This window comes from Panthera onca, chromosome A2 (assembly GCF_046562875.1).
Source record: "Panthera onca isolate mPanOnc1 chromosome A2, mPanOnc1 haplotype 2, whole genome shotgun sequence".
In the NCBI taxonomy this organism is placed as follows: Eukaryota; Metazoa; Chordata; class Mammalia; order Carnivora; family Felidae; genus Panthera; species Panthera onca.
Window position 1 is genome coordinate 54583320 of NC_138340.1, and position 12999 is coordinate 54596318.

The window sequence follows — 12999 nt, forward strand, 5'->3', positions numbered from 1 at the left end:
TATCAGTAAAACATCCAATCTATCAGTAAAACTAGTTGACTCTACTTGAAAATCAGACCATGTGTCATCACATACACTGCCACCCCACAATACAAACTGGCGTCTTCTCTCATTTGAATTATAGCAGTAGTCTCCTAACTGGTGTTCCTTCCTTTACCCTTGCCCAATCATTCACCACCAGCCTATTACCAATACAGCAGCCAGAGGCATGATGTTAAAATAGAAATTGGATGACAGTAAATTTCATATATTAAAAAATAAATAAATAAATAAATAAATAAAAATAAATAAATAAACATTAAAAAAAATTAAAAAAAAAAAAGAGAGAGAAAAAAAAAAAAATAGAAATTGGATCATGTCGAACCACTACCCAAAACCCTCCAAAGATTTCCAATTTCACTTAGCATGAAAGCTAAAGACCTACAAAGGACCAACAGCACCAGCAGTAGCTGGGAGCTTGTTACAAATGATCCCCACCATGGGTAGCCTGGGTAGGTCAGTCAGTTAAGCATCCAACCTCAGCTCAGGTCATGATCTCACAGCTTGTGAGTTCGAGCCCTGCATGGGGCTCTGTGTTGATAGCTCAGAGACTGGGGCCTGCTTTAGATTCTGTGTCTCCCTCTCTCAATGCCCCTCCCCCCACTCGAGCATGCTCTCTCTCTCTCTCAAAAATAAACATTAAAAAAAAAAAGAAATGAACCCCACTTCAAACCTACAAAATTAGAAACTGAACTTTAACAAAAACAACCTACATAAGCCATATGCACAGTAAAGTCTGAAACGTATTTCTCTAAGGCACCACAAGATAAGCATCTACCCTCCCCAATTCTTACCATTTCCCAGGCAAGCTTCAGTCTCAGGACCTTTGCACTTGTCATCTGCTATGTCTAGAATGCTCTTCTCTCATTTATCTGCATGACTTGCTGTTTCACATCTTTCAAACCTTTACTCAAATGTTCCCTTCTCTGTGAGTCATTTGCGACCACTCAATCCTTCCCCTTGATATGCCCTATTCCTCTCTCTTGCTTGTACTTTTCTCATTAGAACTTGTCATTAGAAGTTACTTATCTTGTTTATTCTATCTCCCCATATAAAACGCAAAAGAAGCTCTATGAAAGCAGACATTTTCTTCCCCAGTACCCAGAATCCAGTAAGCCCTCAACAAATATTTTAAATGCATAAAACAATAAAACAAATGAGCTTTCTCTTCAAAACACTATCCAATAGATTCTGTAAAGTGGTTTCTTACCGTACAAACTGACATTTTCTTAGCATCACATTCAACAAATCCACTTTTTAAAATACACTTAGCACCAAGGAGCCTTGGGTGGCTCAGTCGGTTAGGCATCCGACTTCAACTCAGGTCATAATCTCATGGTACATGAGCTCAAGCCCCTCATCGGGTTCTGCGCTGTCGGTGGAGAGTCTGCTTGGGATTTTCTATCTGCCCCTGTCCCACTCACGTGCTCTAAATAAATAAATAAATAAATAAATAATCTTTTAGAAAAATAAAAAATAAAAAAAAAAAATAAAATAAAAAAATAAAAATAAATAAAATCTACTTAGCACCTACCATGTAATTAGTCACTATAAACACTACTGTTCATACATTAAGTATGGAGATTTAAAATATCCGATTCATGACAGAGCTATACCATCAAAAAAGTCTGCAGAAATAAAAACTGCATCTTTGAGTGAAGAGAACAAGTATGTCTACAGCTCTCTGCAACACAGTAACAAGACTTTACACTGGTAAAATAGTCTTCCACACAAATTTTCTCACCTGTCCCTCAACAATCCCATGAGGCTTGTGTAAAGCAAGTAATGATAAGCTCACTTTAGAGATGAGAAAACAAATATACTCTCACTCAAAGCATGGCAGTAACAATGTCAAAACTGGGACTGAAGTCTCTCAATTTTCTGATATCACACCTCCCCTTGCAACTGATATTGAAGCAGACTACAAAACCATACAGCCATATATTATGCTGAAGATACTAAGCTTTCCCAGTGTATTTGCAGAATGAGAACAAACTCAGTTCATCAGAATCACAATCTCAACTTGAGGAATAAGAATTCGAATGGATTCCTATTACTTATAAGTCTAACCCAGAGTCCAATGACATTCAGGAAGAATATAAGAAATGAGCTGCTATATCACACATCAAGGAAGTTCTTATTAAGTTATGACAATTGCTTTAAAAAAAGAGAATGGGAGAAAGGAAGATGTAACAAGTGAATGAATGAGAACAAAGTTCTATAGAGGAAAGAGTCAATGTTAAGTCATTATTGTCTGAGTGCCTAAGTGATGCAGTTTTGCAATAAAAGGAAAAACACATAACTCCTCAAAATCCCAACACAATAGCTTTCCTTTCTTTGCATAGATGAGGATGAAAGTGTTTCCCAAAAAGTTATTTTTAAAAAAGATACAGAAACAGAAAATCCACATGAATAGAGATCCAACCTGGAAGGATGGAGACTGTGTCTTCTATATCTTGTGATTAAGAGTAGCTGCTCACCAAGTGTCAGCATCTGAAGACTGTGCCAACTGTGGGTGTGTCCTCAAGAGAATAATACCTGCTGGGACAGAGGAGCAAGAGAAGGAGAAATACTACTAAATGCAAATGACTGGCTGGCAAACAGTTACCAGTTGTCAGTCTAAAAAATTTTTTAAGTTGGTATTAGTAACATTAAAAGATCACACGGTGGTAATACAAGTGGCCAAGCCCAGGTGGCACTGGGATTATCAATGACAGCTGCAATCAAAGGTACACTTCAGCAGGTAATCCAGCTCTCTGATTAATATTAAATAAGCAGTATAGTAAAACAAGATATAAAAATCTATTTCATGCTTTTTATAGCAAGATGACGGTCATATAATACAACCAAACCAACACAGAAAACTATTAGGTAGTTTGGCAAACATACCAGGCACTCTGGTGCCTTATAAAACAAATATTATAGAGATGTCTAGGTCAGAAAGAAATACAAAAAAATAATAATAATAATAAGATGCAAAAAATACATAGGTAGGTCTGGCAGAAAAACAAAGTTAATGTGGAAAACAAGAGACAAAGTTAATTTAACACATAGTGTGGCTTTATGTACCCTTTAGACAGCTTACAGAATTAGGAATCTTTTATTTTGGCAGCAAATTAAGACAGTATTTGATACCTGCCATGTCACTGCATTTCTATCAAGCTACAAATTATAGTATAGTAGGCTGAAACGAAATACACTTTATGGGATTAACAGTAGATAACCCAATGCAGAAGAAAAGATTTGGGAACGTAAAGACATAATAATAGAAATTATCCAAAATGAAACCCAGAATATAAGGAAACTGGGGAAAAAAAGGACACAGCATCGATGAGCTATGGGACAAACTCAAGGAATCTAATAATCTAATAATAATATATGTGTAATTAGAATCTTGGTGGGGGAAGATTTGAAAAAATAATACCTAAAATTTTCTAAATTTGACGAAAATTATAAACCTACAGATCCAAAAGCTCAAGAAACATGAAGAAATGTAAAACTCTGCCAAATCAGTTTCCTTAAAACCAGCGATAAGGGAAAAAAATCTTAAAAGCAGCCAGAGGAATACAGAATGGAGAAAAATATCTGCAAATCATATACTTAATAAGTAATCAATATCAAGAATATACAAAGGATGCCCACAACTCAACAAGCGCGTGCACACACACACCCACCCACCCAATTCAGGGGCACCTGGGTGGCTTAGTCGGTTGAGTGACCAAATTCGGCTCAGGTCATGATCTCGCAGTTTGTGGGTTCGAGCCCCACGTCGAGCTCTGTGCTGAGAGCTCAGAGCCTGGAGCCTGTTTCAGATTCTGTGTCTCCTCTCTCTGCCCCTCCCCCACTCATGCTCTGTCTCAGAAATAAACGTAAAAAAATTTAAAAAATATATTGTAATTAAAAAAAAAAAAATTCAAAAATAGACAAAGGACCTGAATAGACATTTTTACAAAGAAGATATATAAATGGACAATCAGCACATGAAAATGTTCAACATAACTTATTATTAAGGAAATGCAAATCAAAACCACAATGAGATACCACCTCATGCTCATTAGGATGGCCACTATAAAAACCACACACACACACACACACACACACACACACACACACACACACACAACTTGAGACACCTGGGTGGCTCAGCTGGTTAAGCATCCAACTCTTGATCTCGGCTTAGGTCTTGATTTCAAGGACCTGAATTCAGACCTGTGTTGGGCTTCATGCTGGGCATTGAGCCTACTTTAAAATTAATTCATTTATTCATTATTAAAAATGCTAGCAAGAATATGGAAAAACTGGGACACCTGATGCACTGTTGGTGGGAATGTAAAACAATACACTGTGATGGCAGTTCCTCAAAATTAAACATATAATTATAATATGATCCAGCAATTCCACTTCTGGGTACATACCCAAAAGAACTAAAAGCAAGATCGCAAACAGATATTTGTACACTCATGTTCACAGCAGCTCTATTCATAATAGCTAATGTGGAAACAACCCAAGTTTCTACTGACAGAAAAATGGATGGTGAAATGTCATCTATTCATACAATGGAATATTCAGCCTTAAAAAGGAAAGAAATTCTGACACATATTACAACATGGATGAACCCTCATAACATTATGCTAAATGTAATAACCCAGTCACAAAAAGATAAACACTGTATGATTCCACTTCTATGAAGTACCCAAAGCAGTCAAAATCACAGACAGAAAATAGAATGGTGGTTACCAGGGAGCTGGAATGGAGAGTTATTTATTTATTTATTTATTTAGTTTTAATGTTTGTTTATTCTTGAGACAGAGAGAGACAGACAGAACGTGAGCAGGGAAAGGGCAGAGAGAGAGGAAGTCACAGAATCCGAAGCAGGCTCCAGGCTCTGAGCTGTTAGCACAGAGCCCGATGTGGGACTCGAACTCACAAACTGAGATCATGACCTGAGTTGAAGTCAGATGCTTAACCGACTGAGCCACCCAGGCGCCCGAGAGTTATTTTTTAATAGGTACAGTTTCAGTTCTGCAACATGAAGACTCCTGGAGAAAGACGGTTTGGATGGTTGCACAAATGATATGAATGTACTTAATACCACTGAACAGTACCCTCAAAAATGGTTAACATGGTAAATTTTATGTTACCTGTATTACACCAGAAATTTTAAAAACTGAAAGAAAAATAAACTGTAGCCAAAAGAAGACAACCACATATTATGCACAGAGGCATAAAGAATGATAGCTAACTTCTCACTGCAAACAATGTGGGCCAGATGACAGTAAGACATCTTTAAAATAGTTAAAGAAAAATACTGTCAACCCAGAATTCTATATGTAGTGAAAATAGCTTCTATAAATCAAGGCAAATTAAAGACTTCTTCAGACATACAAAAGCTAAAAAATTCATCACCAGCAAAGCTGCACTACAAGAAATGCTAAAGAAGTCCTTCATTCAGAGGGAAATGTACACTAGAAATCTGGAACTACACAAAAAAATAAAGAACATTAGAAATAGTAAACAGAATATAGATACAGTACTTATAAAGTACTTGATTAATAGAACTAATTTCCTAACACAACATCCCTGTAGAGAAAGTCAATATTATCTTTTCTACAAGAAATTGTCCCAAGGCACAAGTTATTTGTCCAGTATTAGTGACTTTTTAGACAAGGGAAATTAAAATATTCTTGGTTCCAGCCCAGTGTTCTATTACACAAACTTTTGAAGGGCTTGCCTATAAAGACACTCTTGGGATAAAGTATGATAATGGTTAATATATAATTTATCTATATTCCATTGTCTTCACAGAACCTCAAAGTCACCAAGAAGCTTACAAAGCCAATGTTCCTTGCTTTCAGGAAGTATGAAAAACATTAGACTTCAATGAATTGGTCAGGCTACCCTAAACTGGCAAAAGAACACTTCTGCCAAGTCTTCCTGAGGAAAATGAATTTATCAAAGCAAAGGTGTTGAAGCAATAACTGCAAAACAAAGCATCAGGGTTGGGTGCTAAAATAGGAAAAAGAAAACACTAATATTTAATGCCACTCTAATATAGTCTAAACCTCAGAGGGAATGTGGTTAATAAAAATAAAACCTCTATAATACCACTGATGCCAAATAGATTACAGAATGGGAATCCTGCCTACTATCCCTGTGAATATATAATGTTAAAAACAATTCATACACTCAAGAGATTCCTTTAGACCACAAGCAGATCTTATTATCCAGCTTCACAATGAGCGACTACTTGCTACTCAGAAATATAACTAAATGGTACACAACATAAATCAGGATGTTCCTCTAACAGAATTCTAGGGAAGGCTACCCACTGTTGCCCCAATGGGACCAAAATCTTTATTCTGTAAAGACAACAGGAAAATTATGTGATTTCACTATTCACTGATGAATACCATGCCAAGAGAAAGTAGCACTGTAAGCACTTTACACCAAATGAGCCATTGGGTAACTTTCCCTTTAATATGAAAATAAAATTTATCAAAAGAAATGCATTAGTTAAAACATGTTCAAACAAAAACTTACACATGAATGTTCAGAGCAACATTACTCATAACAGCCAAAAAGTGAAAACAAGTCAAATGTCCATCAACTGATAAATGAAAATGTGTTATGTCCATAAAATGGATTATTCACCCACAAAAAAGGAATTAAGTACTGAAATATGCTACAACATGGATAAATATTAAAAACATTATTAAATAAGAGAAACCAAAAACAAAAGACCATACATTATATAATTCCACTTAAATTAAATATACAAAACAGGCAAACCTATAGGGACAAAAATCAGTCTAGGGATTGCCAGGGGATGGGAAGAGGAACTGCTTAATGAATATGAGGTTTCTTTTTGGGTTAATGAAACTGTTCTGGAATTAGATAGTAGTGGTGGTTGTACAACATAGTGAGTGTACTTAAAAGCCTCTGAACTGTACATTTTAAATGGTTAAAATGATGAATTCTGTGTTATATGACTTTTAGCTCAATAGGAAAAAAAAGTTTGAGTGTTGGTTGTCTAGTACTTGTATCTCCCACTACTTAACAAAATGCTGTGTTCATAAAAATCATTCAAAAATACTTCTTTAAATTTAAAATATTGACATTCTGGAAAAGGCAAAACTGTAGAGACAATAAACAGATCAATGGTTGCCCAGGGGCTGGTATCAGGGGAGTTGAATAGGTGATGGATAAATTTTTTAGAGCACTGAAACTATTCTACAGGATACTGTAATGGTTAACACAAGAGATTAAAAGTTTGTCAAAACCCATTGTGTCACAGCACAGAGAATAAGCCTTAATGTGTGCAAATTTTAAAATAATCCCGTAAGAGGTAAAGGGATCTCAGCATAGAATGCAGAATGTGACAAAACAATCTAAATCTATTATAGGGGTGCCTGGGTGGTTCAGTGGGTTAAGCGTCTAACTTTGTTTTGGCTCAGATCATGATCTAGCAGTTGGGAGGTTCAAGCCCCACATCAGGCTGAGCTGTTAGCACTGAGAGCCTGCAGCACTGAGATTGTGTCTCCCTCTCTCTCTGCCTCTCTCTCTCTCTCTCTCTCTCTCAACAATAAACATTAAAAAAAATTCAAATCTATTATAAACATGAAACAACCTCCCAAAGTAGGTGGAGGAATAAGGTGCTGACCAAGTAATGCTGGAAATGAGTGGAGTCTATAAGACTAAAGGCAAAAGGAACTATCCATAAGCACTGTGCTCTAGTTAATAAAGTTATTTCCCACAGGTATACATATTAAAAAAATTCTGAAACCACTTCAAATGTATACTGGAATTGAAGAATTAAGTAAATGGATAGTGGAGGTTAGAATGATCCATGTGGTAAGGAATTAGAATTGGAAACACCTGTATGAATTCATGTTCAGCTTAATATAGAGACAAATGGTTACATATAGAAATACTTATAGATGTGTATATTAACAGCTTAATTTATACACATGAATCGCCTTTCTCTGTCATTCAGATGGCCTAGAAGCAACAATACTCAAGTAGCTACTAGCACATCTCGCACTCAAATCTTAGTTTCTAATACCATTTCCCCATAAAAGGAACTAGGGCTCCTCGGAAAATTGGCTGACTATAGGAACTAGAACATGATATATAAAAGAGGAGTCTGAAGCATTTTTTGTTGCCAGAAAGAAAGTGCTCCTTCACACATAATCATGTGAGTACATCAAAGGGAAGGGAAACAGAAGTCAAGTGAAAGAGTTCCCAATGCCCAAAGCTCAAACAACAGAAGCAACAAAATTTATGTAGATACTCCACCCTTGAGGTGGAGTGTAACTCATCACTCATTAAGTATAGGCTACACATAGTAACTTTCTTCCAGAATATGGATAGAAAGAGAAGAACAAAAAGGTTAACTTTATAGTTGAGAAAACAAACACTACCTCAAGCTGGGTGATCAAAGTTAACATCAACACCAGCAAGTGATATCACTAGTACGTACTTCTGGTTTGTGATGAGAATGACACTTTACCTCTGTGGTCTTTCCAAAATCACAGTACATTAGTCTAACCACTAGAAAAGCATCACACAAATTCCAACTGAAGGAGAGTCTACAAAAATACCTAATCCGTTATCTTCAAAATTGCCAAGGTCATTAAAAACAAGGAAAGTCTGAGAAATCATCAGAACCAAGAGGAGCTAAAGAGACAAGACTATTAAATGTAACATGGCATCCTGAATGGGATCCTAGAACAAAAAAAGGAATATTAAAAGAAAAACTGTAGAACTTAGTAATAATGGATCAATAATGGTTCATTACCTGTGACAAATGTACCACACTAATATGTTAATAATAAGAGAAACTAGACAGACAGGAACTCTCTGTACTATCTTCACAATAATGAAGTAAATATAACACTTCTAAAAAAAAGTTTATTTTAAAAGGTTTTTTTGCGTGTGGTTTTTTTTGTTTTTTTGTTTTTTTGTTTTTTTTTTGAGAGAGAGAAAGTGCAAGCGGGGGAAGGGCAAAGAGAGAGGGAGACACAGAATATGAAGCAGGCTCCAGGCTCTGAACTGACAGCACAGAGCACAACATGGGGCTCAAACTCACAAACCGTGAGATCCTGACCTGAGCTGACGTCAGACACTTATGATCTACTGCACGCCTGAAATTTTCCTCAGTGCATCAGGACACAAAAGATACATGAAACAAGGTGCTGGCCTTGAAGAAGCTTATTGTCTCACTGTGAAGAAAAATGCTTGTGAACAAGTATAAATTTTAAAAAATATTAAATTGAGAAGTGTAGCTAAAAGTATATTAGGAATATAGAGAAGGTCTAGAATTATGAAGGTAGACTTCATCAAGGAGATGAAAGATGAGTTTGTACCTTAAAATGTAATTCAGGGTACCAAAGTAAAAAACAAACAACAATAAACTGGTGTACTCATAAGAACAACAAGAGGGTAAAGAAATTAAAAAAATATTAGAAGAAATGAAAGACATGAAGTTTAGCCCTGAAAAGTAAAGACCTGAATGGGAGACAACAGCAGTGTTCAAATACTTTGAGTCATGTGGCAGAACAGAGTTACAACATACAGCCATTTAACTTACTAGCTGACCTCTGGTAAAATGTGACCAACACTCAAGGACATAGAGAGTGACAGCTGTTTGGTAAAGCCACAACAGGAAATGCCAATTTGGAAAGACAGGAAGCAGGTGGCCAAGTTCTTCTCTGCAACTTTTCAAAGGACAGTGTGCATGTGAGCCCACTGAAGCAAAAACTTTAAATCTGGCAAACATTTATTGACCACTTACCATGTGCCAGGTGCTTCTATATATATTATCTCATTTAATATTCACAACACATTTATAAACATTAATATAAGAGGCTTAATGTAAAAATACAATAAAATAAACTCTGCAAGGAAGCAGAAACACATTAAAATGTGCCACCATCTACCACTCTCTGATAGGGATTTGACAGCTGTTTTAAAAAGCAAAACTATTTGAAGACCTGGATATCTACATAATAATTTCCTCTTGCACCTTCCTTCAGTAATGCACAGTGGCTCTCAGTTTGCAAAGTGCCCAAGAATTATATATTGCTATATACACAAAAACATGTATACAATACTTTTTAAGCAATTTACAGGATTTTCAAATATAGTTTTCATTTTATGTGATTTTTGTTTCAAGTCCTGGCTTTAGAACTGATCCCTGGGAATGAGGTGCAACCCACTGTAGGCTTACGCCATAGTCACTCACTGTAAGGCAGCATCAGGGAAAAAAGGTAGAAAGGGTGAATCCTATTACAACATGAAGAACATTCTAACAATTAGAACTATCCAAAAATGGCATAGGCTATCTCAAAGTAATGAATTTACAATCATCAAAGGTTTCAAACAGAAGCTGAAAAACCACCGAGAACATTTTAGAAGAGAGCAACCAGGTAGGAAGTTAAGATCTCTTCCAAGTCTTAGATTCTATTATGGGTAGACTTTTAAAACCTGACAGAATAGGGCAACCTACTTAAAAACAAAATGAGCAGAGTCACAAAGGCAAGAATGACATGGTATGTAAAGTTCAATGCTGGGGAACATAGGACCAGTTCATTTCCACTTGCAGATCTTTGTACTTGCTGTTTCATTTGCCAGTAAAATTCTTCCATCTTTTAGGCCACAAATGAAATATCTACTCCTTAGTGAGGCCTCCCCACCAACCCACCAGTCACTCACTTGTCACATCTTGTCTTATCTTCTTCATAGCTGATATCAGGAATCAGCAAACTTTTTCTATAAAGGGCCACACTAGAGCCTACAGGCCAATATCCAGCTTGTCCTATGTTTTAATATGACCTCCCCCCCCCCCCAAAAAATGAAAAAGAATATTTTGTGACATGGGAAAATTACATGAAATTCAAATTTCAATGTACAAAGTTGTTTGGGTTTTTTTGTTTATTTGAGAGAGAGAGAGAGAATGTGCATGCATGGGTGAGGGAGGGGCAGAAAAGAGAGGGAGAGAAAGAGAATCCCAAGCAGGTTCCACATTGTCAGCTCAGAATCCTACTCAGGGCTCAATCCCAGGAACCATGAGATCCTGACCTGAGCCAAAATCACTAGTGGAAAGCTTAACCGACTGAGCCACCAAGGCACTCCTACCAAGTTTAATTAGAACACAGAAACACTTGTTTATGTACTGTCTGTGGCTACTTTGCACTACAACAACAGAGTTGAGTAGTTGCAACAAAAAGTGTATGGCCCATAAAGCCTAAAATACTTTCTGGTCTTTAACAGAAAAAGTTTGCTAACTGCTGATTTACAGCATTACCCAAAATTATCCTGTCTACTTGTTTGTTATCCTCATTCTCACACAAACCAAAAAAAGCCCAATAACAAGGACTTTGTCTATTTTGTTCCCCACCATTGCCCAGTATTTAGAAAAACTTCTGGAACAAAATAAGGACTCAATAAATATTCTATGAAGAAATAAATCATAAATGTGATTTTGAGGAATTCATGTCATTTTGAGGAATTTAAACTTAAGCCCTTAGCCATTATAGGTTTTGTGCATATATGACTCTCGCAGAAAAGGGGAAATATTCCAGTGGAGAGAAGGAACAAACAGCTTAAAGAAATGGTGGTCACCAACTAGTCCAGGTCATTGGGTTTCTTCATCAAATTGTACAGGTTTTTTTGTGCTTATAAAAGATTCCCTCAACTACTGGAAGGTGTAACAACATTCTGTCAGCGGACTGTTTACCTTAAGATGCAAATCCTCTGAGAAATCTAATTTCCTATACATAGTATACAACATCCACACTATGCCAAATCTTAATGTTCATAATTATAACAGATCTCAATCACGTGCTAATGACATTCTAATATCTAAATTTTTCCTACGCTGATCAGCAATCTATTCTGTAAGCAACTGAAAACTCTTTAGAAATTAAAAGGTTACCACCCACAGACCAGAAGCAGCTTTTTAATCTTTCTATACTAGCCAGAGAGTGGGTGTGTGATTTCAAAAAAAAAAAAAGAAAAATACAAGCCAATTCTGTTGGTAGAGGACAAGGTATTGTTACCTTAAAATCCCACCTAAAAGCATCGTGTGTTACAGGACACTAGTAAAACTACCACCTACTCGCAATTCTGGTCTCACTGTTTTAATCTACAAATGGAGGAAAACAACATACCTACCCCCTGAGGGATCCTGTCATTAACATTTTCATAAGGTTCTTTCCTCCAGGCTTTGCAACAATTTCTATACACAGGTACTTCAAAGACAAGGATTCGGTTTAACGAATCTCTCCCAAAATTTAAGATAGTGGTCAAAAGACGTAAACATATCAAAGTTTGGTTGTAAAGCAGCTACATGCTTTTTAAGCCCTGGATTTTTTTTTTATTTTTATTTTTATTTTTTAGAATTAACTAATTTAGGAATTCAGACCTTTCCTAGAGATGCCTATGAGTATGTCAGACTTATAGCAACCATTTTGGATTAGACTGTGTGTTCTTCCTTTCTTCTGTGACAAGTCAGGATGAAAAGGCAGACTTGCAAAAGCGGTGACTAGAATCTACCAGGACTCGTGGATGGTGTCATCAAAGAAAAGGGAGAAATCAGCCAACAGCTCAAGTGGGCTGCTTCAAGAAACTCAGCTGCAGATTCACCTGGGAGAGCCTCATCATCAATGTTGTTAAGGTAGGAACCAAACCAACAATTGGACCAACACTACACACACCTTTGCTTAAAATGAAAAAAGCAGGGGTTTGCAAGCTATAAACGGATATCTGCCCTTTAGGGAAGGTGCAACTCACTGAGCCCCCTTTTCTCTTCCTAAATGGATTAATAAAAGGCACTCCGAGGCCAAGCCCAGCCAGCCTAGTCTCACGGCCCACCTTGCAGCACCTATTCTCCCTTTCCCAGTACAGCGGGCTCCTCCCCCCTCCCCCAAACGACAAGTTCAAAATCAAAACAAAAGGTGC

The 12999-nt window shown here is 36.7% G+C and overlaps 2 protein-coding genes across 7 annotated transcripts in view; one reads left to right on the plus strand and one right to left on the minus strand.

The window, feature by feature from the left end:
• Positions 1-12999, minus strand: part of TMCC1 (transmembrane and coiled-coil domain family 1) — a 252409-nt gene that overhangs the window by 229541 nt on the left and 9869 nt on the right. The window lies entirely within an intron of this gene.
• The window catches only part of TRH (thyrotropin releasing hormone), a 69239-nt gene continuing 68736 nt past the window's right edge, over positions 12497-12999 (plus strand). The window contains exon 1 of the mRNA XM_060631844.1: positions 12497-12715. The gene's annotated coding sequence lies outside the window, so the exon portion shown is untranslated. The remainder of the gene's footprint in view (positions 12716-12999) is intronic.